The 27,155-nt window shown below is 38.7% G+C and overlaps 1 protein-coding gene across 8 annotated transcripts in view; it reads right to left on the bottom strand.

The window, feature by feature from the left end:
- Positions 1-27,155, bottom strand: part of MAPKAP1 (MAPK associated protein 1) — a 304,477-nt gene that overhangs the window by 113,272 nt on the left and 164,050 nt on the right. The window lies entirely within an intron of this gene.

Below are 27,155 nucleotides of genomic sequence, written 5' to 3'. Positions count from 1 at the left end.
ACAATCAGCTCCCACATCCTTCAGCAGGCTAGCTACAGCAGGTTTTCATGGTGGTGGCAGGGATCAAAGAGAGCAAGCAGAAATTCACACATACAAAGTTCAGAATTTTAATATGAGGCTTGGCATTCTAATTTCTGAACTGAGATTATATTTTGACACTGACAGTGACTTGGACTTTTTAATAACATGCAAAACCAGGGAAGTGATGGCTCTGCCTGAGTTTTCCTCCAGAGACAAGGGAAGAAATAGTTCACCAAATATGTTTAAAGGGGTGGGGGGAAACAAAATTAAAATCATTTTATAACTACAAACAAAACAAAACAAACAAACAAACAAAAAACCACAAGGGCATTTAACCCAGACGGGTAGGGGTGAAGGGATCAGAGAAGCTTCTTAGTGGAGATGATGTCTCAAAATATAACTGTTGTTCATCTCTATGCTATGCTAAAAAAGATGGTGGCAATACCAGAAAGTAGCAGGCACAGCGAACTCTAGAATAAGTGACCGGTTTGGAGTCCCAGCTCTCTCTTTTATAGGTGTGTGACCTTGGGTAAATATCATAATCTCTTTTTCAGTTTTTGCATATACGACGGGTAATAATAATTCTTCAGTTGTAAGGTTGTTGTGAGGACTAAATAGTTATAAAATATTTATAATACTTGTCATATAATAAATGCTCAATAAACAATAGTTAATATTATAACTATGGGCTTTTCTTCATATATACAAAGAAGTGATATATAGTGATGAGACAATGACAGTCAACCTTTATTGAGCCCTTACTTTATTTAATATTCCAATACAGGTAGGTGCTATTTTAAGTTCCATTTGATAGTGGAGGAAATTGAGTTTTGGCAAGATTAGGACACTTGCCTATAGTTATATATCCAATAAGTGGAGAAGCCAGGACTTGAACCCAGGTGGTTTCAAACCCCAAAACCTCTGTTTACCCTCCCTAGCCAGAAAGGAGTCTTGGGGACATCTGGGGCTCAGAAGAAGAAACTTAGACAAAATATATCCACTGACTGATCTGTAGAAAAGGTTCAACCGCTACTATTATAAATTCAGTTTGGTTATAAAGGTCCCAACTCTTACACTAACCATATGACTTACAAGTTCACTTTTTGAAAGACCTTGCTATGGTGTCATGAACTGCAGTCTCAGTTAGCAGAAAAGGGGAAAGGATGCCAACAGTGGCACTTGATTCTCTAGTCTGGACCAGTTCATAATAATGTGGAGATACCCTCTTCTAGTTTCCAGCCTGCTCTGGCCCCAATTCTATGCATGTTCATTCTTTAGAAGTCCAAGGTAGAAATGAAAATACATGAGCAAGAGAAAGCCTTGTAATGACTGCAGTATGCTTGCTTTATTTATCCATAAAGAGAGCTAACACTAGTGTGAATGTCACATTTTGTTTCCCCTTGCACTAAAAAAATTTTTTTAAAAGTTCAGAGCATGTTGGGCAAGCATGCAATGTTTGACATTGGACAAAGTACTCTTTTTCAAAACAGACATTTTCCAAAAAACATAACCACTAGACTAATGGGCAGTGAGAAGCCAAAATGACTGCCCTCCGCCTTCTCCTTGTGTATCTTTGCCAGAGTCCTTGGGACTTGCCAAATCTGGTCATGCCTGCTTAGCTTGCTCGACTGATTGTGCCAGAAAAGAAAATAAGACACAGATGTATTTGAGCTCTTTTAGATGCCAGTAAGAGAGACAGCTAATGGCTTCATTTCGACCCTCCCCTTCCAGCTGGGCACAGGTGGGGGATAATGAGGTCCCTCTCCCTAATCAAACTCAATTATTTACTACTCTATATAACCGCAAAGACATTCACATTCAGTTCAGAATATAAAACACACTGTGGGTTACTTCCAATCACTGCCACTGGGTATTTATAACAAACTCAAGTGGCTAACAGTTTGTCTTGGCAGGAGTTTAAGTGTGTAAAGTTTTGCAAACTGTTTCTGTTCAAATATGTCCTGCTGAAATGGGGTCCCAGGCGGGGTTCCATAACTGTCAGGTCAGTGAACTGCATAACATCTGAGAATGTATTCACCATGCAGCGCAGACAGGAACTGGAAATCAAATGCTACATTTTATCACAACCTTCTGAGAAGCATCACAGTTTTTTCAACAGCAAGAATGACATTGTATTAATAAACATTACAAGTCACTAGCCTGACATGTACATAGCAGAGCTGACAGACTCCAACATAAGCTGAGGGGAGAACAGAGGATATCAAAATGAGACATAGTAACTAAACATGGCCAGAGGGGGTAGACCATGAGACAAATCACATTAACATCAGAAATGTGAGTCCTAAATTTTTAAGCTATATAATAACTAAAGCAACAGTGTGATATAATTTTTGAATACAAAAGTAAGTTGATGGCAATCTAAATTTTGTGATTTTATTGTAGGTGCAAAGTGTATTCTGGCACAGTTTAAACAGAAAGACATTTCAGTAAGCAAAACATACAAATTTAGCTTGTCTGACCCTTAAATTCTTAGAGGTATGTAATTAATGCTTTCAATCTTTATTACTTGCTCCAATATTTCCGTCACTTTGAACAGACACAACAAAAAATCTTTTCTTTCCTCTAGACAGTAGCTGCTGCCAAAAAGGAAATCAAGTCAGATTTGCAAATATAGAATTAAGCAGGCTGCATATGTTACATTTTCATACATGAGAACAATCTGGACAATGAAAATGTTTGCTAATACAACAGAATGAAAAGAAAAAACACAGTTGTTCCTCTATGATGCGAGCAAACAACAAATAACTAGGATAATTTCTACCCATGTTGTCAGACTTGGTTAGAAAGAACACTGGCATCTTTTTTTTTTTTTAATTCCTTATCCAATTTTAGTTCTGCTCCTTATAAACAATATTACCTTGGGCAATCTATCTCTGATCCTCGGTTTATAAAAATGAGTTGCTTACAAAGATTAAACGAGATAGTGGATACTACGTACATGAAACTGAGAAGGCGTGCAAAAATGCTAATCCTTTTTTTTCTCCTTTCCAGACTGCAAGGTAATACAATATCACAGCAGGAGAGACTTCAAGCTAATGACAACCTTTAATTAAAGTCTGGGCCCTTGGAGTACACCTGGGGATATCATCAAGAAGGTAAACTAAATCTTCCAATCCTTTCGAAAAGCCCTCATGCAGCAAAGAACAATGAACTTAGAACCTTTTAAAAAGCAGTTTACCTTTTCACTTTATGTAGAGCCACAAGGGGCTATGGCTTCTCTCTGGGAGCCCTCTGGGCCACACTGTCTGAAAGAGATTAACTTCTGGTACAAGACCCTCCACAGTCCACCCCTCATGTCCCACCAGGTTCTGTTTCCAAAAAGCAAAACTCTGTTTCTGTTTGCTCTGTAGCTCTTGATTTGAACTATTCCTTTGCTGTGGAAGTAGGGAGATTCAGTAACTGTATATGGAAGGCCAGGACTCAGTAATAATTTTGGGAAGGAGAAAAATATTCTCTGTTCAAAAACCTGAGCCCCAAGTAAGATTTTTGGATTCCTTTTATACAGAGGATATAGGAGTGAAGAGTCAAATGGTGTTTTGTTTGACTCCTAGATAAGCTTGAGTTAACATATATTTCCCACATTCCAGGTAGGCTTGAATTAACATATTTAGTTTGCATCCTCCCTGAATATTCAAAGTCTGTAGGGCCTACATAGCTTAATTGGCTTTCCAGGACTGGAGTGGTTGGCATGGTTATGAAAGGTGGGGCTGCAGTTTTTTATTGTCTGACACACACAGCCCAGGTTATTCATGAAGAGACACACAGCCTCCACCCATAGCTCATATCACTTTCCCAACGTCCATCTAATCTATTAAACAGTTTAAGGAACACACATATATATACAGGAAGGAAGTTCAGGTGCTCTTACAGACTACTAGTCTAGGGGGCTTCTGTCCATTTTATAGGCCTTCCCCTTTTTTTCCCTTAAAGCTCCCTTCTTCCCTACTCCAGAGTAGAATCCCAAGGTGAAATATCAATACATGTAATGTAAAGACACCATCCTGGTTGCTTTCATCAGTTTTTTTAAAACACAATTCAATTTCACAAATTCTGACTAAATTAGCTCTGTGCTGGGCGATGGGAGAAGGAGATAGACAAAGCAGAAACCAATTCACTCTAAGATCTCATTTTGCCGTGTCCTACTATGTCTAAAGGGATAGCAGGTCTCACTTTAGTTATTGCTAGCTGGGAGCACTTCTCCAGATGCTGGGCGCCAGCTGAGATCCAGCTTTTCATGGATCCTTGGGGTTCCCAACTTCTCTCCCTGGCTAGAGAGTAGCCAATCATCTTCAATGCTAAGGCTAAGAGTAGACTGCAGTCAGGCAAGTTAGGGACTTTATATACATTTGCTATATCTTATCCTCTTTCCTCCATCCCAAATCAATCAAGAACAGTGACTATCTTACTAATCAGCTTGCTAATTTGGTAAAGGAGGCAGATTCTTTCAGCAGACTCCTATTTTGCAAATTGTTAGAGTATAATCCATTCTCCTTTCCCAAACTACACGTTTATTTCCATGAGTTTCCTGGGGCAAAAGGGCCCTGGTGGAGGAAGGCCCTGAGTCAGCAAGAACATCAGAAGCCATCCAGATCTACACTCTTTCCCACAGAACACCTTTCCAATTAGGAATTCACTTAAGTTAACTAGCTCTCCATTTAAAATAAAAATAATTAATTATAAACTATAATAATTATCTTTGCATGATGGAATGAAGGTAAATTTTAAATTTTCTTTTGTATGAAGAAGCAGTTCAATTTTAAAATTTTTCTATAATGTACTATATTAGTTGTGTAATAAAAAAATAACCCTCAGGAAGGTTAAACCCCATTCACATCCCAGTGTGAATTACTTAGCCTGATAAATCTCTGACAGAAACTACAAGAATAGCAACTAAGTGACTCTTCCTACATATTAGGGCAGTACTTCCCACCTAAAGTTCAAGGATTCCCAGTGTCAAAATAATGCAGTTGCAGGATCTCTAAGTTTCAGAATTTAAAAATGCTACTTTTAGTTCAATGGAAATCATAATATATATGCTATGATTTTCATTTTAGCTCATATATATACATATATATGATTTTCACTGAAGCAAAGGCAAAATTTATATATATAAAGAGAGGGAAAGGGGTAGGTAGGTGATGGAGGCCACTCCCAGTCTCCCATGCTCCCTATTCCCCACCCTGCTAGGGGAGCCGTGAGTCACTGCTAAAGGAAGAAACAGCAAGAAGAACAACTTCACCCAAACTTAGACAGATATGACCAAGAAATAAACTTATTTGAATAAGCCAAGAGACAGCAGACAAATGTAGCCCATACTCATTTGTTTAATATTGTCTATGGTTACTTTCACATTACAGTGGGAGAGGTGTTGTAGTTACAGAGAGCAACCATATAGCCTGTAAGTCTAAATTATTCACTATCTAACCATTTATAGAAAAAGTTTGCCAACTCCTTAGATAAGCTGGTGAGACTTGGTGGAGGGTTGCATATTACAGCAGTTAGAGTTATTTAACATCACTAATAGACTTAGTGAAGACCAAATGGCATCAACTTCAACCTGCATGCAAAAATGGTTTGTTGAATAGAGAAGTGGTGGGAAAAATCAGCCAGCAAAAGGCTCTCTGTGGTTCAGGCCTGCTGACCTCCGAAGAATTCATCATTTGTGGTGCCAAAGTCATACTATGCACAGGTATCAAATAGGCAGAGAGCCCATCCATGTATAGATCAACAGACAACAGCAGAAAATAGGGTGACCAACTGTCCTGGTTTAACACTGAAGGGTGGGGGTGGGAGGAAGAGGTTCTGGATGCAGGACTTTGTTTTAAAACCTGGAAAGTCCTAGGCAAATCAGAATGAATTGGTCATCCTAGCATAAAGTGTGGTAGGATAAATGCAAATAACAGTAAAGGACATTTACAATTTGGTGAGGGGATATATTATAAATCAATTGGTCTATCAAATTAAGGGACTGGAAATTAAAAATACATTTGCTGGACTTCGAGGGAAGCTGGTAGAATAGGGAGCTCCAGGACTCATCCTTCTACCAAAACAACTATTAAGCAAGCAGGAATTGTCTGAAACAACTATTATGAAACTCCAGAGGCCAGAAAAACACTGTAGAGCATCCAGGGAAGAGGAGGAGGAGGAAGTTGATAAATTACAGTTAAGAATTGTAAGGAAGAGGACTTGGCCCAATGGATAGGGCGTCCGCCTACCACATGGGAGGTCCGCAGTTCAAACCCCGGGCCTCCTTGACCCATGTGGAGCTGGCCCATGTGCACTGTTGATGCGCGCAAGGAGTCCCCTTGCGCAGTGTCCCCTGCGTAGAGGAGCCCCATGCGCAAAAAGTGCGCCCTGTAAGGAGAGCCGCCCAGCGCGAAGGAAAGTGCAGCCTGCCCAAGAATGGCGCGGTACATGAGGGAGAGCTGACATAGCGAGATGATGCAACAAAAAGAGACACAGATTCCCTGTGCCACTGATAAGGATAGAAGTGGTCACAGAAGAACACACAGCAAATGGACACAGAGAGCAGACAACTGGGGGGGAAGGGGAAAGGGAGAGAAATAAATAAAAAATAAATCTTAAAAAAAAAAAATTGTAAATTGCTCTCTCTATACGGCTAATGGCGACTACCCCCACTCCTGCAGCAGGCTGCCGTGGATCCAGTCCCTGGCTAGCTGTTGATAAGAGAAAGGGATGTAAAAATATTCTTCCCCAAGAATGGGGTGGGCATGGCTGATGACTGATCACAGCTTCTGATTAGTGAATTTGGATCACTGGGTCCAGCTCTGGGGGCAGCTATTGTTTTAATCTGCCCTGGACAAAGGTGGCAGTAGCCAATGTTTTGACCTGTCCCAGATAAGGGCAGAGGTAGTGGAGATTTAAAGATGCAGTGCCTTCTCAGGGAAGCAGGGAACAGTTAGCTGAAGGGCTGCATCTGCTGGGCAGGGCAGGGCAGATCAGCTTCGGGGAACTGTCAGGGAAGCTTTTGGCTCCCTTCCTGATCTCCTGCCCAGGGCTTTTTGGAGTTGGGTCTGTACCCCCTTTGTGGGTCCCTGGCCCTGTTTTGGCAGGTAGGACTGACTTGGGAAAGTCCTCTCTGGGGTGACCCTCCTCCCAGAATCTGCCTTCCCGACAAAAGCAGCTTGAGACAACAAAACAAATGTAAAAAGCTGTAGAGGCAAACAGTCTGGGACAAAGGCCTGCTGGCTTCGAATACCCAGGAGAGAAAGGTCTGTCTACTGGGAAATGGGACAACCGAAATCCTTTAAACAGGATTTCCAAAACAACAAAACCCCAGGACAGACAGGGGACCAGAAAGACAAAGAAAACCTTGCACACAGAACTCACAGAATTCATGTTGGGCAGACCTTCCTGATAGGAGGACTGAAGCTCAAGAAAATCTCTGTCTTATCACCAGCTGGTGATAAAACCAAGACAGACATCCCAAATAGGAAATGATGACCTATCCAAAGGAAGAGGATAAAAATTCAGAAAAGACTAAAGAAGATAAGAATGTGGATATACTGAACAAAGCCTTTTATCTTAAAAGTGATCAAGTAATTATAAAACATGAGACAACCAGCAAGATGGCAGCAGAGTAAGGAGCTCCTAGAGTCAGGTCCTGCTACAGGGCAGTTAGTAAACTCCAAGAACAATATGGAGCTAGCTGAAGTACCTGTTCGGGGATTCCAGGAGGACAGAAGAGAATCCTGCAACATATTTGAAAGAATGGAAGGAGGAGACTGCCCATCTACAGAGAAGACTCATAAGTAGAGTGCTCTATGCCACAGAGGCCAGTGCCCATCCTCCACTGGAGGTACAAACCACCTCAGGAGCTGCTCCACGGCTGGAACTGAAAGGTCCACTTCCCAAAAACAGGAGAGGAAGAGATGATTGGGCACCAATTTCAGCTACTGATGAGTAAATTCAATGGGCTAAAGTATAATCCTGAGAACAGCTAAAGTTTGGGCCTGTCCAAGTCAGAAAGAGGCCGGTAGCCACCATCTTAACTCCGTGCCTGGCACGAGAGGAAGCAGGGTGGACTGAAAATCACAGTGCTGGTGGGGACTGGCTTCTTTCCACCCAGATCACATTGCAGGTCCAGTGTAAGCCCCAGCCCCACCTCCAGCAGGGAAGAAGCTGCGGGGATCTGCACCAGCCTCTCCGGAAAATTGCCGGCCAAGCCACAGAGGCTGGTGATTATCCTACTCTGGCAGCATGAGCTGCCCCAGGAGGTATTCTGTGGCTGGAATTGGAAGCTCCATTTCCCAAAAACAGGAGAGGAGGAGACGGTTGGCTGCTGATTTAAGCTGACTGGTAGACTCAGCTGGCTAAGATATAACCCTCTGAACAGCTGGGTTGTGAATCTGCCAAAGTTGGAAAGAGGCCAGTGGCCACCATTTTAGACTTTGCCCCCAGCCTGAAGGGGAAGCCTGGCTGATGGTAGGAACCAGTTTCTTTCACCCAGATCAGCCTGCAGCCCTAGACTAGTCTTCAGACCCATCTCTGGCAGGGAGGAGGCTGGTGGGCCCTGCACCGGCATATCCAGGTAACTGCAGGTACCTTTGGCTGGCACAGACTGAAAATTGCAAGTCTATAGGGGCAACTGCGGTCATCTTGCACCTGCACTGCATAGATTGCTGCTCACATGTGCAGCTCCATCCCAGACCCAGGCAGGGGAGAAAGGGGCTTGAAGCTTCATAAGTCTCTCTAGGCAACTACAGTCTAGGCCTGTATGACTTAGATTATTCCACACAGCTGTGACTCTGTCCCTACCCCTGGGAAAGGAGAAAGTTGTGAGAATCTTCATTGGTACCTGGTGCAATGAAGGCAGTTTGAGCCTCCACAGCTTATAGCTCCAATTACAACCTTGGCTCCTACTGCACAACCAGCAAGGGAGAAAGGGCAGGAAGCCCTAAAAAGAAAAACTGCACCTAGAATAAATATAACTAGTAATCCAGATGCCAAGACACCAACAGAAAATTACAATCCACACCAAGAAACAGGAAGCTACGGCCCAGTTAAAGGAACAAGATAAGCCTCCAGATGACAAAGAGTTGAGACAACTAATCATAGATGTTCAAACAAATCTCCTTAGTAAATTCAATGAGATGGCTAAAGAGATTAAGGATATTAAAAAGACACTAGATGAACACAAAGAAGAATTTGAAAGCATACATAGAAAAATAGCAGATCTTATGGGAATGAAAGTTGCAATAAATGAAATTTAAAATACACTAGAGGGAAGCGGACTTTGCCCAATGGGTGGGGTGTCCGCCTACCACATGGGAGTTCTGTGGTTCAAACCCCGGGCCTCCTTGACCCGTGTGGGGCTGGCCCATGCGCAGTGCTGATGCGTGCAAGGAGTGCCCTGCCACATAGGGGTGTCCCCTGGGTAGGGGAGCCCCATGCGCAAAAAGTGCGCCCTGTAAGGAGAGCCGCCCAGCGTGAAGGAGAGTGCAGCCTGCCCAGGGGTGGCGCCATACACGTGGAGAGCTGGTGCAGCAAGATGACCCAACAAAAAGAAACATGGATTCCCGGTGCCACTGATAGGATAGAAGCAGTCACAAAAGAACGCACAGCGAATGGACACAGAGAGCAGACAACTGGGGGTGGGGGGGCAGGGAAGGGGAGAGAAATAAATAAAAAATAAATCTTTATAAAACAAATCAAAACATTGGAATCATGTAATAGATTTGAGGAGGAAGAAGAAAGGATTGGTGAGCTTGAAGAAATGGCCTTTGAAAGTGAACATATAAAAGAACAGAGGAAGAATGAAAAAAATTGAACAAGGTCTCAGGGAACTAAATGACGGCAAAAGATGTGCAAACATATGTGTCATGGTGTCCCAGAAGGAGAAGAGAGGGGAAAAGGGACAGAAGGAATATTTGAAGAAATAATAGTAGAAAATTTCCCAACCCTATTGAAGGACATAGATATCCATGTGCAAGAAGCACAACGAACTCCCATCTGAGAAAATCCGAATAGACCAACTCTGAGACACATACTCATCAGAAAGTTAAATGCCAAAGACAAAGAGAGAATTCTGAGAAGAGCAAGAGAAAAGCAGTACATAACATATAAGGGATACCCAATAAGCGTAAGAGCTGATTTCTCACCAGAAACCATGGAGGCAAGAAGACAGTGGTCTGATAGATTTAAGATATTACAAGAGAAAAACCTTCAGCCAAGAATCTAATATCCAGCAAGACTGTCTTTCAAAAATGAGGGTGATACAAGAATATTCACAGATTAATAGAAACTGAGAGAATTTCTAAACAAGAGACCAGATTTTCAGGAAAGACTAGAGCCTGAAAAGAAAAGACAGGACAGAGAGGTCTGGAAGAGAGTCTAGAAATGAAGATTATATCAATAAAAGTAACTAAAAGTGTCAAGAGTGATGAAAATAAAATATGACAGATAAAACTTAGTCAGGAAAAAACTTAACCAATGATGTAAAGCACTTATATTCAGAAAACTGCAACTCGATGTTAAAATAAATTTAAAAAGGCCTAAATAATTGGAAAAACATTCCATCTTCATGGACTGGAAGACTACATATCATTAAGATGTCAATTCTACTGAAATTGATATATAGATTCAATGCAATCCTGATAAAAATTCTATCAGCATTAAAAAAAAATTGAAAACACAATCATCAAATTTATTTGGAAGGGTAAGGGATCCTGAATAGCCAAAAACATCATAAAAAGGAAAAGCGAACCCTCATCTCCAGACTTTAAATCATATTACCTACGTATAGTGGTAAAAACAGCATGGTACTGGCATAAAGACAGACACATAGACAAATGGAAGCAAATTTATGGTTCAGAAACAGACCCACATGTATGTTCAAGTGCTTTTTGACTAACCTGTCAAACCCAAACAGCTCAGGCAGAAAAGTCCATTCAACAAATGGTGCTGAAAGAATTGGATAGCCATAGCTGGAAGAAGGAAAGAGGACCCCCACCTTATCCAAAAATTAACTCAAAATGGATCAAAAACCTAAAAATAAAAGCAAGAACCATAAAACTTCTAGAAGAAATTGTAGGAAAATATCTTCAACACCTCATGGTAGGTGGTGGATTCTTAAAGGAGATAAGAGGAAGGCTGAGATGGGCTACTGATGTTTAATGTATGTAGAAGCTTTAATTAGCTTTACTGTACAAGTGTAGAAATGTATAGAGTGGATGGTAACACACAGTGAGTAACAGCTAGTTTATAAATGGGGATGTGGCTGAAAATAGTAGTCTAGGTATGTAAATACCAATTGACAGAATGCTAGGGAATAATCTAGGAACTGAATAGAATAGTAAACCAAGAGGTGGATGAGAATTGTGGTTGATGGTACAGATGCAAGAGTATCCTTTGTGAGCTAGAGCAAATGTACATCACTATTGCAGGGTAGTAGGAATGTAGAGAAGCACGGAAAAAATACAACTGGAGTGAACTATGGACTGTGGTTTAGCAGTAATAATATTCTTGCATCTATGTCAAAGATGTACTGTACTGATAATGAGGCAGTATGGAAAATGTGAGCCAAATATACACTATAGACATGGTAACAATCAAATGATATTATCTTATCTGTAGCAAATGTTCCACCACAGTGTGATGTGTTGATGGAGGGGTGCTGTTTGTGAATTCTGCACATGTGTACTATTGTTTTAAAGGTTTATAACTTCTGTCATAAAAAATATATTTAAAAAATAATAATAGGGTGGGTTGGGGGAAAAACACACTAAATGTAAGATAAGGACTATGATTAGTAGTAAGATTTGACAATATTCTTTCATGATTTGTAACAAACGTCTCACAACTATGCAAGGTGTTGGTGGAGGGTTGATGTACGGGACCCCTGTATGCTGTTATACATGTTTGCTTTGTAAGCTCACAACTTTTACTATACACTTAATTGTTTATGTATGTTCATATATAAATGATATAAAAATAATAATAGGATTGGTTGGGGGAAAAATACTTTGGATAGGAGTAATATTTTGACAGTGCTCTTTAACCATTAGTTAAAAAGGTTTAACAACAATGCAAGTTATTGGTGTTAAGGGTGAGTTTTAAGAGTCCTGTATGATGTTATATATGTTTGTTTTGTAAGTTCACAACTACTTTATACCCTTATTGTTTATGTTTATGTTTGAGTGATATACTTCAATAAATTAATTTTTTAAAAGCAAACATGATCAAGTAGTTGAAGGAAAAGTACAAAGAATTAATAAAATATCAGGAAAACAATGAATGAGCAATATGAGAGTCTAAGTAAATAAGACAGAAATTTTAAAAAGGAACAAACAGAACTATAGGAATTTCAAGAGCAGAATGGTGCTGGCAGAAGAAAGAAATCAGTGAACTTGAAGACAAGACACTTGAAATCAGTCAGGCTGATGAGCAGAAAGAAAAAAGCAATATTAGAAGTGAAAATAGCCTAAGACTGCTATGGGACACCATCAAGCACACCACTATACACATTATGGGAGTCCTAGAAGGAGAAGAAAGAGAGAAAGGGGGAGAACAAATAGTCAAAGTAATAATGACAATGTAGGAGAACTCCCCTAACTTAGCAAAACTTGTGAATATGCACATCCAAGAAGCTCAGAGAACACCAAACAGGATAAACATGAAGAAAAACACACCCGTCATATGTTGATTACACTATCAAATGCAAAGGACAACGAGAAGTTCTGAAAGCTGCAAGACAAAAGTAACGTGCTACATAGAAGGGAGTCCCAATTGGATTAAATGATGATTTCTCATCAGAAACAATGATGGCTAGAAGGTAGTGGGTTGAAATACTTACAGTGCTGAAGGAAAACAACTGCCAGCCAAGAATTTTATATCCAGAGAAACTCTCTTTCAAAAATGAAGGAGAGATTAAGACATTCTCAAATAAAAGTTGAACGAGTACACGACCATTAGACCTACTCTACAAGCAATGCTAAAGGGAGTTAGTTCTTCAGAATGAAAAAACACTAGACAATGATTCAAAGCAGCAATAAGGTAATCATTTAGGTAATTATAAACACAAGTATTATTGTATGGTAGTGTTTGGTATGTAATGCCACTTTTTACTTTCTACAGGTGCTAAAACGCAAATGCATAAGAAGTAATGACAGGGGAGCAGATGTGGCTCAAGCAGTTGAGCCACACATGGTAGGTCCCGGGTTTGGTTCTGGTGCTTCCTAAAGAAAAAAGAGACAATGAGTAAAAAACAATGAGCAGACAATGAGTGCAAAAAACGAGCAAACATGAGGAAGAGGGAGCCATCTCTGTGGTGTGATGAGGCAGGGAGTAATGATAAATCTAGCTTTTTGGCTCTACAATGTAAAAAGATACAAGTGGTAGCAAATACAAAAAAATGTTGGAGGACAGGGGGTATAGGAAAAATATATGTGCATGCTACTGAAGTTAAGCTGGAATCAAACCAAATGTAACATATGTTTAGGATGTAAAATTTTAACCCTTTGGTAACCACAAGGAAAACAGATGAAAAATACATGCAGAGAGACATGAGGAGGCAATATGGTACAACCCAAGAAAGGAAGTAAATATAAAGCAGGCTTTAATGGAAGTTAGAGACAAAAATGATATAACACTTAACAAAACCTAGATAGCAAAATGGCAGAAGAAAGACCAATATTATCAGTAGTGACTTCAAGTGTAAATGGATAACACTCTCCAGTTAAAAGGTAGAGATTGGCAGAATGGATTAAAACATTACCCAACTATATGCTGTCTGCAAGACATTCACCTTATAGGGTAAGGATGGAAAAAAATATACCATGCAAGTAGTAACCAGAAAAGAGCTGGTGTGGCTACAGCTGTATAAGATAAAATAGACTTTAAGTCAAAAGCAGTTTGATGGACAAAGATGGTCACTACATACTAATAAAGGGGACAACTAAATAGGAAGATGTAACAATTTATAAATATATATGAACCCAACAACAGCACCCCAAAATGAATGAAGCAAATACTGATAGATTTGAAGGGAGAAACTAATGACTTTACATTAAGGATAAGAGACTTTAACACACTATTCTTTTTTTTTTTTAAAGATTTATTTTTTATTTCTTTCTCTCCCCTTCCCCCTCATTTGTCTGTTCTCTATTTGCTGTGTGTTCTTCTGTGTCTGCTTGTATTCTTGTCAGTGGCACCAGGAAAATGTGTCTCTTTTTGTTGCGTTATCTAGCTGTGTCAGCTTTCCATGTGTGCGGCACCACTCCTGGGCATGCTGCACTTTTTCGTATGGGGCGGCTCTCTTTATGGGGCACACTCCTTGCACGTGGGGCACCCCTACACGGGGGACACCCCTGTGTGGCATGGCACTCCTTGCCTGCATCAACACTGCATGTGGGCCAGCTCCAGGAAGCTCTGGGTTTGAACCCTGGACTTCCCATGTGGTAGGCAGATGCTCTATCAGTTGAGCCAAATCTGTTTCCCTTAACACACTATTCTCAGTAATGGATAGAACATCTAGTGAGAAGATCAATAGGAAGTACAGGTCTTGAATGAAACAGTAAACCAACAAGACCTAACAGACATTTATAGAACACTGCACCCAATAAAAACAGAGTACACTTTCTTCAAATGCACATGGATCATTCTTCAGGAAAAATGATATGAAGGGTCACAAAACAAGCCTTAAAAAATTTAAAAATACTGAAATCATATAATGCATATTCTTCAACCACAGTGGAATGAAGCTAGAAATCATTAACAGAAGGAGAAAGGGAAAACTCACAAATATGTGGAAATTAAAAAACATACTCTTAAAGAATCAATGGGTTAAAGAGGAAATCAGAAGCAAAAGATGTCTGAATTTGGCATTGATTGGGAGGTCAGAGATTTAAGGGAAAAGAAGATTCTCAAGACATGAGGAGTAAGTGGTATGAAATGGTATGCATTTTGTGTGTATAAATGGGAATTAAATGATGTTGAATTCTAGTCTCCAACAATCATTGAGAGATCAAGCTGCAGATATTTGTTTTAAGACATAAATTATAAAGTTAGCTAAATCTAACAACTACTTTTAATGTTCATGAGTATATTTCACTTAAGTTACCTTTTATGGTATATATATATATAAAAGGTAACATATATATATATAAAGATTGATTTTATGCCTAGATTGGAGATTGGGAATCACAATTTGGGAAAGAGGTTTTTGTGGATTGTTTCAGCAAATTTTTAAAAACTGGCTACTAGGGAATGTTGAAAAAATCCAGTTTTTAGACTAAAATGTTGAGTGCAAAAATATACAGAAAACTAAACCCCTTATTATTCATCTGTAGAAACACTGTTACTGAAAAGTGAATGGGACTCAAGGCCTTTCTTCCAGAACTTAAGAACTGGATTGTCAGGCCTATTTTAGGTTCTGAATCTTAATGCCATGTGTTTGTACTTACTGAAAATTATATCAATGAAAAGTATATTGATAAAATGAACTTCTGGTCCATTTGGGAGTTCTTCCATTTGAAAAATGTGACATTTGTATGAAAGTTTTAATTTTCTCAGTCCTGTTCCCATAGAATTGAAGCTAGAATTTTCCATTTGATAAAGGAGTAACATATGAGCATTTTAATTGTAATCTGATGTTCAGTAACTAATGAGAACTTGAAATACGAGAATATATTATAAGCCTAATACTAGGTAGTCATGGAAATGTATCTCTTTTAGTCATCTTTTGCGCATATATTCACATCGTTTTTCAGGATATTTTAAGTCACATTTTTTCCTCTTCTTCAGAGCTGCTTCTTCCTTTAGAGGCTACTATTTTTTTTTTTTTTTGGTGAAATTTACAAATTTGTTGTTTACAAATTTGCTTCTGAGAACTGGGTGGATATTCTGCTGTAGTCTTCCAAGAAATGTCCTTCTATTTATGAGTCACTTCTAAAATTACACAGTCTTTGAACTTTGGGGGCTATTTTGCATATGAGTGCTGATACAAATTTAAACTTAAGTAGATTCATGGCATGTCACCCCATGAATGTTAATTCTGGAAGTATTACCTCTCCTGTAGTAATAGTTTCAGTTCTGGCCTGAAAGGCTAGGGATGAAACTTAATTTTGTTCTTTTTTTATATAAATCAGTAAAACTTGCAGCCAGTGTGCCAAGTTTCCTTGTTGACCTCAGCAGATTAAATGAATCTTGGTTTGTGTAGATATGCGATCTATATGCAATACTAATGAAATCAGACAGCTTTTACAGTTTTACCATGTGTACATAGGCTGCCCGCTCCCCTTTCCCCATACACATCCATTAGTTATTGAATTTTGTAAGCTGGCATGGAAACATTATAACAATATTTTGTTGCACTTTTTAAAAACCTTTACAGTGCAATATATATTATTTTTCTGAAGCAAACCAAAGGTAAATTTCTCCTGGTAATGCTATAACAGCATTTGAGGTAGAATCTTTTATACATTTGTAGTAAACGAAAAAATATACCTGATTGCAAATCCTTTCTTTCTTAAAAAAAAATCTTAAACCATGTGTCAAATTTTGTTTCAAATTGTATGGCATAAATTAAGCTTTAAATTTTATTCTGGGGAAATGGACTTGGCCCAGTGGTTAGGGCGTCCGTCTACCACATGGGAGGTCCACGGTTCAAACCCCGGGCCTCCTTGACCTGTGTGGAGCTGGCCCATGCGCAGTGCTGATGCGCACAAGGAGTGCTGCGCCACGCAGGGGTGTCCCCAGTGTAGGGGAGCCCCACATGCATGGAGTGCACCCATAAGGAGAGCTGCCCAGCGCGAAAGAAAGTGCAGCCTGCCCAGGAATGACGCCACCCACACTTCCCGTGCCGCTGAGGACAACAGAAGCGGACAAAGAAACAAGACGCAGCAAATAGACACAGAGAACAGACAACCGGGGGAGGGGGGGAATTAAATAAATAAATAAATCTTAAAAAAAAAAATTTATTCTGTTAAGTGATGTGAGTACATTTCTGTAAGCAGACTTATGCAGAAATACACTTTAAAAAAATTATACACCATGATCGAGTAGGATTTATCCCCAGAATGCAAGGTTGGTTTAACATAAGAAAACCAATTAATGTAATACACAGCTTGTTTTAGTCAGCCAAAGCATCAAACTCTAACATCAGAAACTCCCCAACTCGGTTCTTCTCCATGTCTTTTATCTGTGAGTCTCCACCCACCAAGGGATGCAATGCCCTAATCATAACTCAATCATGCCCAGATATAGATCAGATTACACGAATAATCCAATATTTCTTTTTGGAATTCATCAATTATATCAAACTGCTACACCACTGTTTTAGTTTGCCAAAGGGCTGCCAATGCAAAGTACCAGAAATGGGTTGGCTTTTATAAAGGGCATTTATTTGAGGTAAAAGCTTATAATTCTATGGCCATGAAAAGTCCAACTGAAGGCATCGTAAGAGGTGGTTTCTCACCCAAGTCAGCTGCCATGTGTTGAAGCAAGATGGCAGGCAATCTCTGCATGGTCTTTGCCTTCCTGTACGGTCTGTATGGTCTTCCAAAGCTGAGCTGAGGGCAACCAGGCATAGGGTTTGTTTCCTGCCAGGTCTCTTCTTTAAGGTTCCGTTGCTCTGCTTGCTTTCCAATTTCAGCTGCAAGCTTTCAGGAATATAGCAGGGCTGATCTCCTCTTGAGCTGCTCTGCGGGCCCAGCCTCTTTGAGCCTTTCAGGGGCTTCTCTTTTCCTATAGTCCCCTCTCACATTGCAGAATCAAATAAGCTGGCTTCCTTTTTTCCTGTGCCTTTCCATGTGAGTCCATTTATATCAGCCCAACAAGTGAGGGGGGAATCAACCTAAGACACACCTCACTGATGTAGTCCAATCAAAAAGCCCTAAAGCAATCTTATCAAGTATAACATCCAGAGGAACAGATCATAATCTTTTTCTTTTTGGGATTCATAAAATAATTTTAAACTGCCATAACCACATTAACAGAATGAAGGATAAAAAAACACATGATCACCTCAATTGATGAAGAAAGGCATTTGACACAATATAGCACACGCTTTCTTGATAAAAACACTTAGAACACTAGAAATAGAAAGACATTTCTTAAACACGAGGAACGGCATATATGAAAAGCTCCAAGCTGACCTTCTACTTAATGGTAAAAGACTGAAAGCTTTCCCTCAAAGATCAGGCACAAGACAAGGATGTCCACTGTCACCACTGTTATTCAACATGTACTAGAAGTTCTTGCCAGAGGTATTAGGCAAAAATAAATAAATAAATAAAAGGCATCCAAATTGGAAAGGAAATAGTAAAACTTTCCCTAGTTGCAGATGATATTATTCTATCGTATTAGTCAGCCAAAGGTGTGCTGATGCAAAGTACCAGAAATCTGTTGCATTTATAAAGGGTATTTATTTGGGGTAGAAGCTTACAGTTAGCAGGCCATAAAGTATAAGTTATTTCCCTCACCAAAGTCTGTTGCCATGTGTTGGAGCAAGATGACTGCTGATATCTGCAAGGGTTCAGTCTCCCTCTTCCTCTTAAGGCTCTGTGATCCCAGCTTCTTCCAATATCTGCTGTGGGGTGGGATAAGTCTCATCTCTTTCCCAGGGGCTTACTTCTCTCCAGGCTCAGCTGCTCTGTTCTCTCCACAAAGTCAGCTGTAGACTGTCAAGCTCTCTTTCTTCCCAGGGCCTCTGCCATATCTATGGAGCAGTCTCTATTCTTCTGTGTTCTTTTCCTGAGTGTTTACTTCCCAGGGCTCCAGCTCAAAACTCTTTCTCCTCTGACGTGTGGTTTTCTCTGTTCAATGTTCTACTGATGTGGTCCAATCAAAGCCTAAATCATTATTTAATAAGTAAAAGTGAAACCTCTGCATCCAATCCAATCTAATATGCCCAGAGCTAATAAATGAATTCAACAATGTGGTGGGGTACAAGATCAACACCCAAAAATCAGTAATGTTTCAATACACAAACAATGAACAATCAGTAGAAGAAATCAAGAAAAAAAAATTCTATTCACAATAGCAACTAAGAGAATGAAATATCTAGGAGTAAATCTAACCAAGAATGTAGAGGAGTTGTACACAGAAAGCCATAAAACATTGCAAAAAGAAATAAAAGACCTAAATAAATGGAAGCATATTTCATGTTCATGGATTAGAAGACTAAATATTTTTAAGATGTCAATACTACCCAAAGTAATTTATAGATTCAAGGCAATCACAATAAAAATTCCAACAATCTTCTTTGCAGAAATGGAAAAGCCAATTATAAATTTACACGGAAGGGTAAGGGGCCTTGAAGAGCTGAATCCATATTGAAAAAGAAGAATGAAGTCAGAGGATTCACACTTCCTGATCTTAAAACTTATTATAATGCCACAGTAATAAAAAAGCACAGTACTGGCACATGAACAGACATACAGACCAATGAAATGGAGTTGAGAGTTCAGAAACTGACCTCATGGTCAACTGATTTTTTACAAGATTGCAAAGGCCATTCAAATTGGGAAAAAACAGACTTAAAGAGAATGGTATAGGGATAACTGGATCTCCATTAACAAAAAGAAGAAAAAAAAAGAAAAGGAAAGAAAGAGGGCCCTACCTCACACCATTTATAAAAATCAACTAAAAATGGATCAAAGAGCTTGAATTATCACACTCCTAGAAGAAAACATAGGGAAGCATCTTCAGGTCTTGGGTTAGGCAGTGGGTTCTTAGACTTTATATCCAAAGCACAAGTAAAAGAAAAAAATAGATAAATGGGATCATATCAAAATTAAAAAATTTTGTTCCTCAAAGGACTCTATCCTGAAAGTAAAATGGCAACCTACACAATGGGAGAAAATATTTGGAAAACACATATCTGATAAAGGATTAATCTCCAGAATATATAAAGAAATCCTTCAACTTTACAACTAAAAGACAAACAATCCAATTAAAAAGTGGATGAAAGACTTGAACAGACATCTCTCCAAAGAAGATAAACAAATGACCAGAAAGCATATGAAAAGATGTTCAAAATCATTAGCCATCAGGGAAATCCAAAACAAAACCACAAAATACAATTTCACACCCATTAGAATGGCTAATAATTTAAAAAAAGGAAAGTAAGTGTTGGAGAGGATGCAGAGAAATAGGAACACTCATTTGTTGGTGGTGGCAATGTAAAATGGTACAGTCACTGTGGAGGACAATTTAGCAATACCTCAGAAAGCTAAGTATAGAACTACCATATGACCTGGCAATCCCAATACCAGGTATTACCCAAAAGAATTGAAAGCAGAGACTCAAATAGTTATTTACATATTGGTGTTCACAGAGGCATTATTCACAACTGCCAAAAGATGGAAGCAAGTCAAGTGGCCAGCAATTGATGAATGGATAAATAAAATGTGGAATATACATATAATAGAATACTCTTCGGCTGTAAAAAGAAATGAAGCCCTGAAACATGTTACAACATGGATGAACCTTGAAGACATCATGTTGAGTGAAATAAGCTAGACATAACAGGACAAATACTGTAATGATGTCACTGATTTGAAATAATTAGAATAAGTAAACTTATAGAGTAAAAATCTAGAATATAGGTTACCAAGGGTTGGATGAGGATAGGGAATAGGAAGTTAAGGCTTAAAATAAGTGTACAGTCTCCTATTTGGAATGATGGAAACATTTTGGTAATGGATAGTGGTGATGGTAGCACACTATTGTGACTGCAATGAATAGTACTGAAATAAATATCTATCTGAATACGTTTAAAAGGGGAAATGCTAGATTGCAATATTGCTCAGCCTCAGTGTCCACGTCTCTAAAATGGTCAACACCTACATTACTGAGCAATTAAAAAAAAAAATCCATAGAACTATACTAAACAAACAGGGGGCCCTAACTTAAACCATGGACTTTAATTAATAGTACAATTATGAAAATGTGCTATCATCAATTTTAACAAATGTTCTACACCAATATAAGGTGTTGATAGTGGGGGGTAGATGGGAACCCTTTATTTTATGCATGATTGCTCTGTAAACCCACAACTTCTTTAATAAAGAAAAAAATCATTTAAAAATACATTTACTGTTTAAAAGGACAAATAGTAACATGGTAATCATAAAGTTTCAAGTGAAAATTAAAAAATTCAAGTTGACAAGTAAAATATTTAATATTGATTAAATCTAGCATCAACAATTTAACTATAATGAAACCTCATCTGCTGCATTAAAGTTGTTAAAGATTTGCCGATTGTGTTTTATTAACATTGCAGTTTATTTAATTTGTATGTTTTGAGATGTATAAAAACATGCAATTTATAGGTAGAATTTTACATGTGTCCATTTAAATAGCATTATAATAAAATGAATTTGGGTAAACATTGATGTTTCAGGAGAATTTATTCTCTTGAAAAAGTTTTGTTTTACTTTAAAAGAGAACTATACATTACTTAGGTATAAGAGAATTCCTCCCAACAAACCCATGAAGTAGTTATTATCCCTATTATAAAGATGAAGAAACTAAGACTTCATGTGCCAACTTGGTTAAGTTATGGTATGCAGTTGTTTGGTCAAATAAACACTGGCCTGGTTGCTACTGTAAGGGTACTTTGCCGATTTAAATCATTAGTTAGTTGATTATACCCAAGGCTGATTACATCTACAATAAACAAAGGAGATTTCAGTAATGAGAGAAATCTCATCCAATAAGTTGAAGGCCTTAAAGGGAAAACTGATTTCAGCAATCAAAAAAAATTTCTATCTCTACTTTAGCCAGTCAGTTTTTCCTGTGGAATTTATTGAAACCTTCATTGGAGTACCCAATTTGTGACCTGCCCTATGGAATTCAGACTGACCAATTCCCATGGTAGTGTGAGCCAATTCCAAACAATAGTAATTCTCTTAATATTTATATCCATATATATCCATATATACACACACACATATAAATAAACACAGAAACACTCTAAGTATATATGCTATTGGCTGTTTCTCTGAAAACCCTTACTAATAACAGTACGGGAAGAAAAAAAATCTAGAAACAGCGTAGAGATTTATTTAGTCACCCATTCAAGAAATATTTGTAGCATACCTACATAGAAATGGAGCACTTTTCACAAAGATGGTGCAGAAAGTGAAGAAGCACCTGCCCCTCCCAAAGCCAAAGCCAAAGTCAAAGTCAAAGCCAAAGCCAAAGTTCTGAAAGCCAAGAAGGCAGTGTTGAAAGACGTCCACAGCCACACACACACAAAAACAAACAAATGAAGATTGCACGTCACCCACCTTCTGGCCGCCTGAGATGCTGCATCTCAGGAGATAGCCCAAATATTCTTGGAAAAGCACCCCCAGGAGAAACAAGCTTGACCACTATGCCATCATCAAGTTCCCCGTGACCACTGAGTCACCCATGAAGAAAACTGAAGACAACAACACACTTGTGTTCACTACTGATGTCAAGGCCAACAAGCATCAGATCAAGCAAGCTGTGAAGAAGCCCTATGGCATTAATGTGGCCCAGGTGAGCACCCTGAAAGGCCTGATGGAGAGAAGAAGGTGTATGTTCAACCAGCTCCTGACTATGATGCTTTGGATGTTGCCAACAAAATGGGGACCATCTAAACTGAGTCCAGCTGGCTAACTCTAAACATAAGTTTTTGACCATAAAAAAAAGAAAGAAAGAAAAAAAAAAGAAATGGAGCAATGTTGGATGTTATGTGGCACAGATGATCCAGTGTCTGTCCTCAAAGGATTTTTATTAATATTAATAATAGCAGTAAACACTTAAATAGTACTTACATATGTCAGGCACTCTTCTAAATGCTTTACATATAAGAACTCATTCAATACTTACAACCACCCTATGGGTTAGGTATTATTATTCCCATATAACTGAGCCATAGGAAAGTAAAGTAATTCATCCAAGGTCCCAGAGGCTGTTAAGGGCAAGCTCAGGAGCAGAACCCGAACAGTCTGTGTCCAGAGGCAACCATGCCCCAGGTAGTGGCTGCTAATGTCAACATTAAGACAGTGGGATTCACTTGAATGACTAGCCCAACACTAGATTCCTCTATCCCCCAATCCAATCCATCAGAGAGAGTTGGGAAGAGCATGGACTCTGAAGTTAGGCAAAGGTCAAATCTCAGTCTCAGTTTCCATGTCTCTAAAATGGTCAACACCTACATAACTGAGCTATTCCAAAATTAATTGAAATAACATGTATAGCTGGCTGTGAGTAAGTATTTGTTCACTTCTATCATCATACCCAGTTTACTCTTTCTTAATTCAGTTGTCTTCCCAGTCACTTCCTGCCCTTCTTCATTGGAAGAGAGGAATGGGAGGAAATGAAAAGGAGTTATAATATATTTATTTTGCTAGGATTTCCCTAACTGAAACTTCAGACACATCTCTGGAGACTACTGAAAGTCTACTCTGTTATGCATTTGCAGGAGAAGCTTTTCTAACTTAGAATATGGATCAGAAAGGCAAAAGGGAGGTTGCCAAACCAAGAAAGTACATAGCGTAGAGTCAGTAATCTGTGCTGTATCATCAGACAAATGAGGAAAAGCAAACAGAAGATTTACACTTTTGTTCTAAAGACTCACATATAAAGATTCTACTTTTCCTATTATTTACAGAAACAGTCCAGACATGTCAAATAAACTCTCTTGAAATTTAAAACAGAAAAAGGATTGGCTGGTTTGTGTGTGTGTTTAGGAGTAGGAACAAAAGATTATGAGTAAATCAAAGGAAAAAAAAAAGTTTAAAGCAGTTGCTGTTACTGTCTGATTTCCCTCTCCTATGCTCTGGAACACAGGATCTGTAGCAAGATATGGTGTAGTCTTAGATGCCTCCCCTGGGAAGGTATGTCCATCCCACCACATGCCACTCTATTGAAAATCATTGCTTTAAAGGCTCTTGCTTTATTGACTTTCAGTTCAAAGTACTATAATTATATGTTACTATTAATGAAGTAAAAATTATGTACTAAGTAAAACACAATTCTTCTAATCACTTAACAAGCAATAAAATGTAAAGAAGAACTGTTGAGATAATACTATTTAAACCTTTTAAGGCAGGAAGAAAGAAGCTTCTAATGATGATATCTTCTGATGGTAAGATGGAAAAAAATGGGTTTATGAATTCAGTTTGTAACAATGTAAATTAGTACATCTTTCAGAGTAAGAACCTAAAGGTGTTTCTACTCTCTGATAAATAATCCCACTCACAGGACATTATCCAAAGGAAGTTATTCAAAAGAAATAAACCTACTGTCACTGTGGAATCACTTAATAAAACCAAAACAGGGAAGAAGATGTGGCTCAAGTGACAGAGCTTTCACCTACTATATGGGAGGACCTGGGTTTGATTCCTGGGGCCTCCTGGTGACAAAGAAGAAGAGAAAGCGTGCCTGTGCAGCAAGCTAGTGCCAGCGCGAGTGCCTGTGTGGTGAACCAGTGCCTGTTCAAGTGCCTGTGTGTTGAGCCAGTGCCCCGTGCAAGTGAGTCACACAGCAAGATGATAATGTATGAAAAGAGAGACAAGGGGAGAGTCAAGATGAAGTACAGCAGAGACCAGGAACTGAGGTGGCGCAACTGACAGGGAACCTCTCTCCCCATCAGAGGTCTCCAGGATTGAATCCTGGTGAGTCCTAGAGGAGAGAGAATGAGAAGACAACACAGACAGCAAAAAAATACACAGCAGGGTGGGAGGATGGGAAAGGGGGGAAATAAAAAAATAAATAAATCTTAAAAAACAAAACAAAAACAGGGAAATGGCCAAAATATCCTATGATAAACTCCCATAGTACCTAATGCATTTTTCTTTTGTATCACTCACTACATTTTAATGATTTCTTTAACAACTGTCTCCCCACTAGATGGTAAGCTCCATGTAGGTCAGGGCTGTCTTTGTCTACATCCCTGACACAAAATAAGTGTAAATTATATGAATTAAGAACAAATATGGGATGGCTGTGAAGGGTGGGGTGCACCTGGGGCATACCTCTATGGAATATGACTGTCCATGTGGTCATGGGGTATAGTCTCATTGGGTGGAGACCTACAGAAAAACTGATAGAACACTGAACATTCTTTCATAAAGAGGCAAGAATCCCTAGAGTACATGGGTAGTGCCTAGTGAAGGAGGATAGACCAATATGCCAGGCCCTTCACACTAATGCTGTACTTATGAACCTTGTTCTTATGAAAATGAAACAGCCTAGTAATATATATTGCCTAAAAGTTACCTCATTAAAGCTTCCTTGCTGATCAAATGTGGGCAATCTCTAAGCCAAACTCAGCATATAAATTCAACACCTTCCCCCTGACATGGGACAACATTCCCAGGGATGAGCCTCCCTGGCACCAAGCGCCAACGAGTGATGCATTTGGAAAAAGACCTAGACCAAATTATTGTTTATGTTAGTTGAGTACTGACTCTCAGGAGAGTTGTAGCCAACACCTACTCTCCAGTTCACTGAACTCACCTAGGACAACTAACGAAAGGATAATGATGGACAAATTCCATCCCCAAAAATAGAGTATCTGAGACAATTCCATCCATCTGCCCCATGGGATATAAGCCCCCTATCAATCAGAAGCAGAGTGGGCATTACTATCCCAAAATCCCTAGTTCAGGACTGAGGAATGAATAAATGTATAAGTGGGGGAGTGCAACTGTGAACTAAAGTAGACTTATTATTCTACTAAGAACTTATACATTAATGTAAAGACAGTGGTTCTGAGGGGAGGGAGAGGGAAGAATAGGTATAATACAGGGCATTTTGGGGACACTGAAATTGTTCTGCATGATTTGCAATGATGGATAAAAGCCATTACACATTTTATCAAAATCTCTAAAATTGTGTGGTGCAAAGTGTAAGCCATAATGTAAACTATAGACCATGCTTAGGAGCAATGCTTCAATATTTGTTCCTCAACTGAATCAAATGTATCACACTAATGAAAGATGTTGTTAATGGGGGAAAATTTGGGGAGGTGGGGGTGAGGTATATGGGAATCTCCTATATTTTTTACATCATATTTATGTAATCTAAAGCTCCTTTAAAATAAAGAAAAAAAAGAACAAATATGGGAATATTTATAATATGATATTAAGTAAACAACTAAAAATAATATGCATACTAGTACTGAAACTATAATATATATACACGGAAATGATGATATAAAATGAAAATAGCTGTATTAGGATTGAGGGAGTCTTAAAATTGTTTTAAATATTCATTAAAGTTGTTTTAGTGCCTCTGCAATGTAAAAAACAGGTAAAAATTTACTGTGTGTGTGTGTGCATATATATATATATATATATACATATATATATATAATATATATATATAAATGACTTCATAGTAGGATGAGATGACCACTATAAAAGCTTGAGGAGCCATTCCCTACACCACAGGCACTCAGGTATTCTTTTATCACTCAAGGGAAGAGAGACACCAGATATTCATATAAATACTTTTTTTTTTTTTTAATCTCAGACAAAAGCAATATATATTAAAGAGGAAGGGGGGAAAGTCCCCTAAAGCAGGGAATTCTTTAGGATAGTGAACTTGCTGGTTACTGACAGCAGGGGGTGCCAAAGGAATCGCTATTGTTCCCAAGAGATGGCCAGGAGAGGGACTGCCATGTCCTAGGTAAGAAGTGAGTTTAGATTAGAGAGCGAAGCCTGAATGCCACGTTTCCTTCCCCTAACAACCAGGGACATGTGGATAAAACTCAAATGCTCTGTGGATTTGAATGGGCAAAAAAATACATCTTTATTTTCACTAACTTCTGACAGTTAATAACATTTACTTAAATTATTAAATACAGGCAACAAATTCTAGTAATATTAGCCATATCAGAGACTGTCATGTATAGAAATCATAGATATCTTCAAAGTACATTATAGCTGTTGCACATTTCTCAAGTATCATTTATCCTCATCACCACTTTGAAAATGGCAGATGACATGGATTATTACTTTATCACAAATTTGTTTAATAATTTGATACCTATTTAAATATCCTGGAATTCCTTTGTACTCCAATGAATTTTATTTTATGAATATACTAACACTTTTCTGTGAAGGACTTTTAGACTTCACCAGACTGCCAAAGGGCTCCATGACATAGGAAAG

This window comes from Dasypus novemcinctus, chromosome 8, assembly GCF_030445035.2.
Source record: "Dasypus novemcinctus isolate mDasNov1 chromosome 8, mDasNov1.1.hap2, whole genome shotgun sequence".
In the NCBI taxonomy this organism is placed as follows: domain Eukaryota; kingdom Metazoa; phylum Chordata; class Mammalia; order Cingulata; family Dasypodidae; genus Dasypus; species Dasypus novemcinctus.
This window is presented reverse-complemented; position numbering and strand designations above follow the sequence as displayed.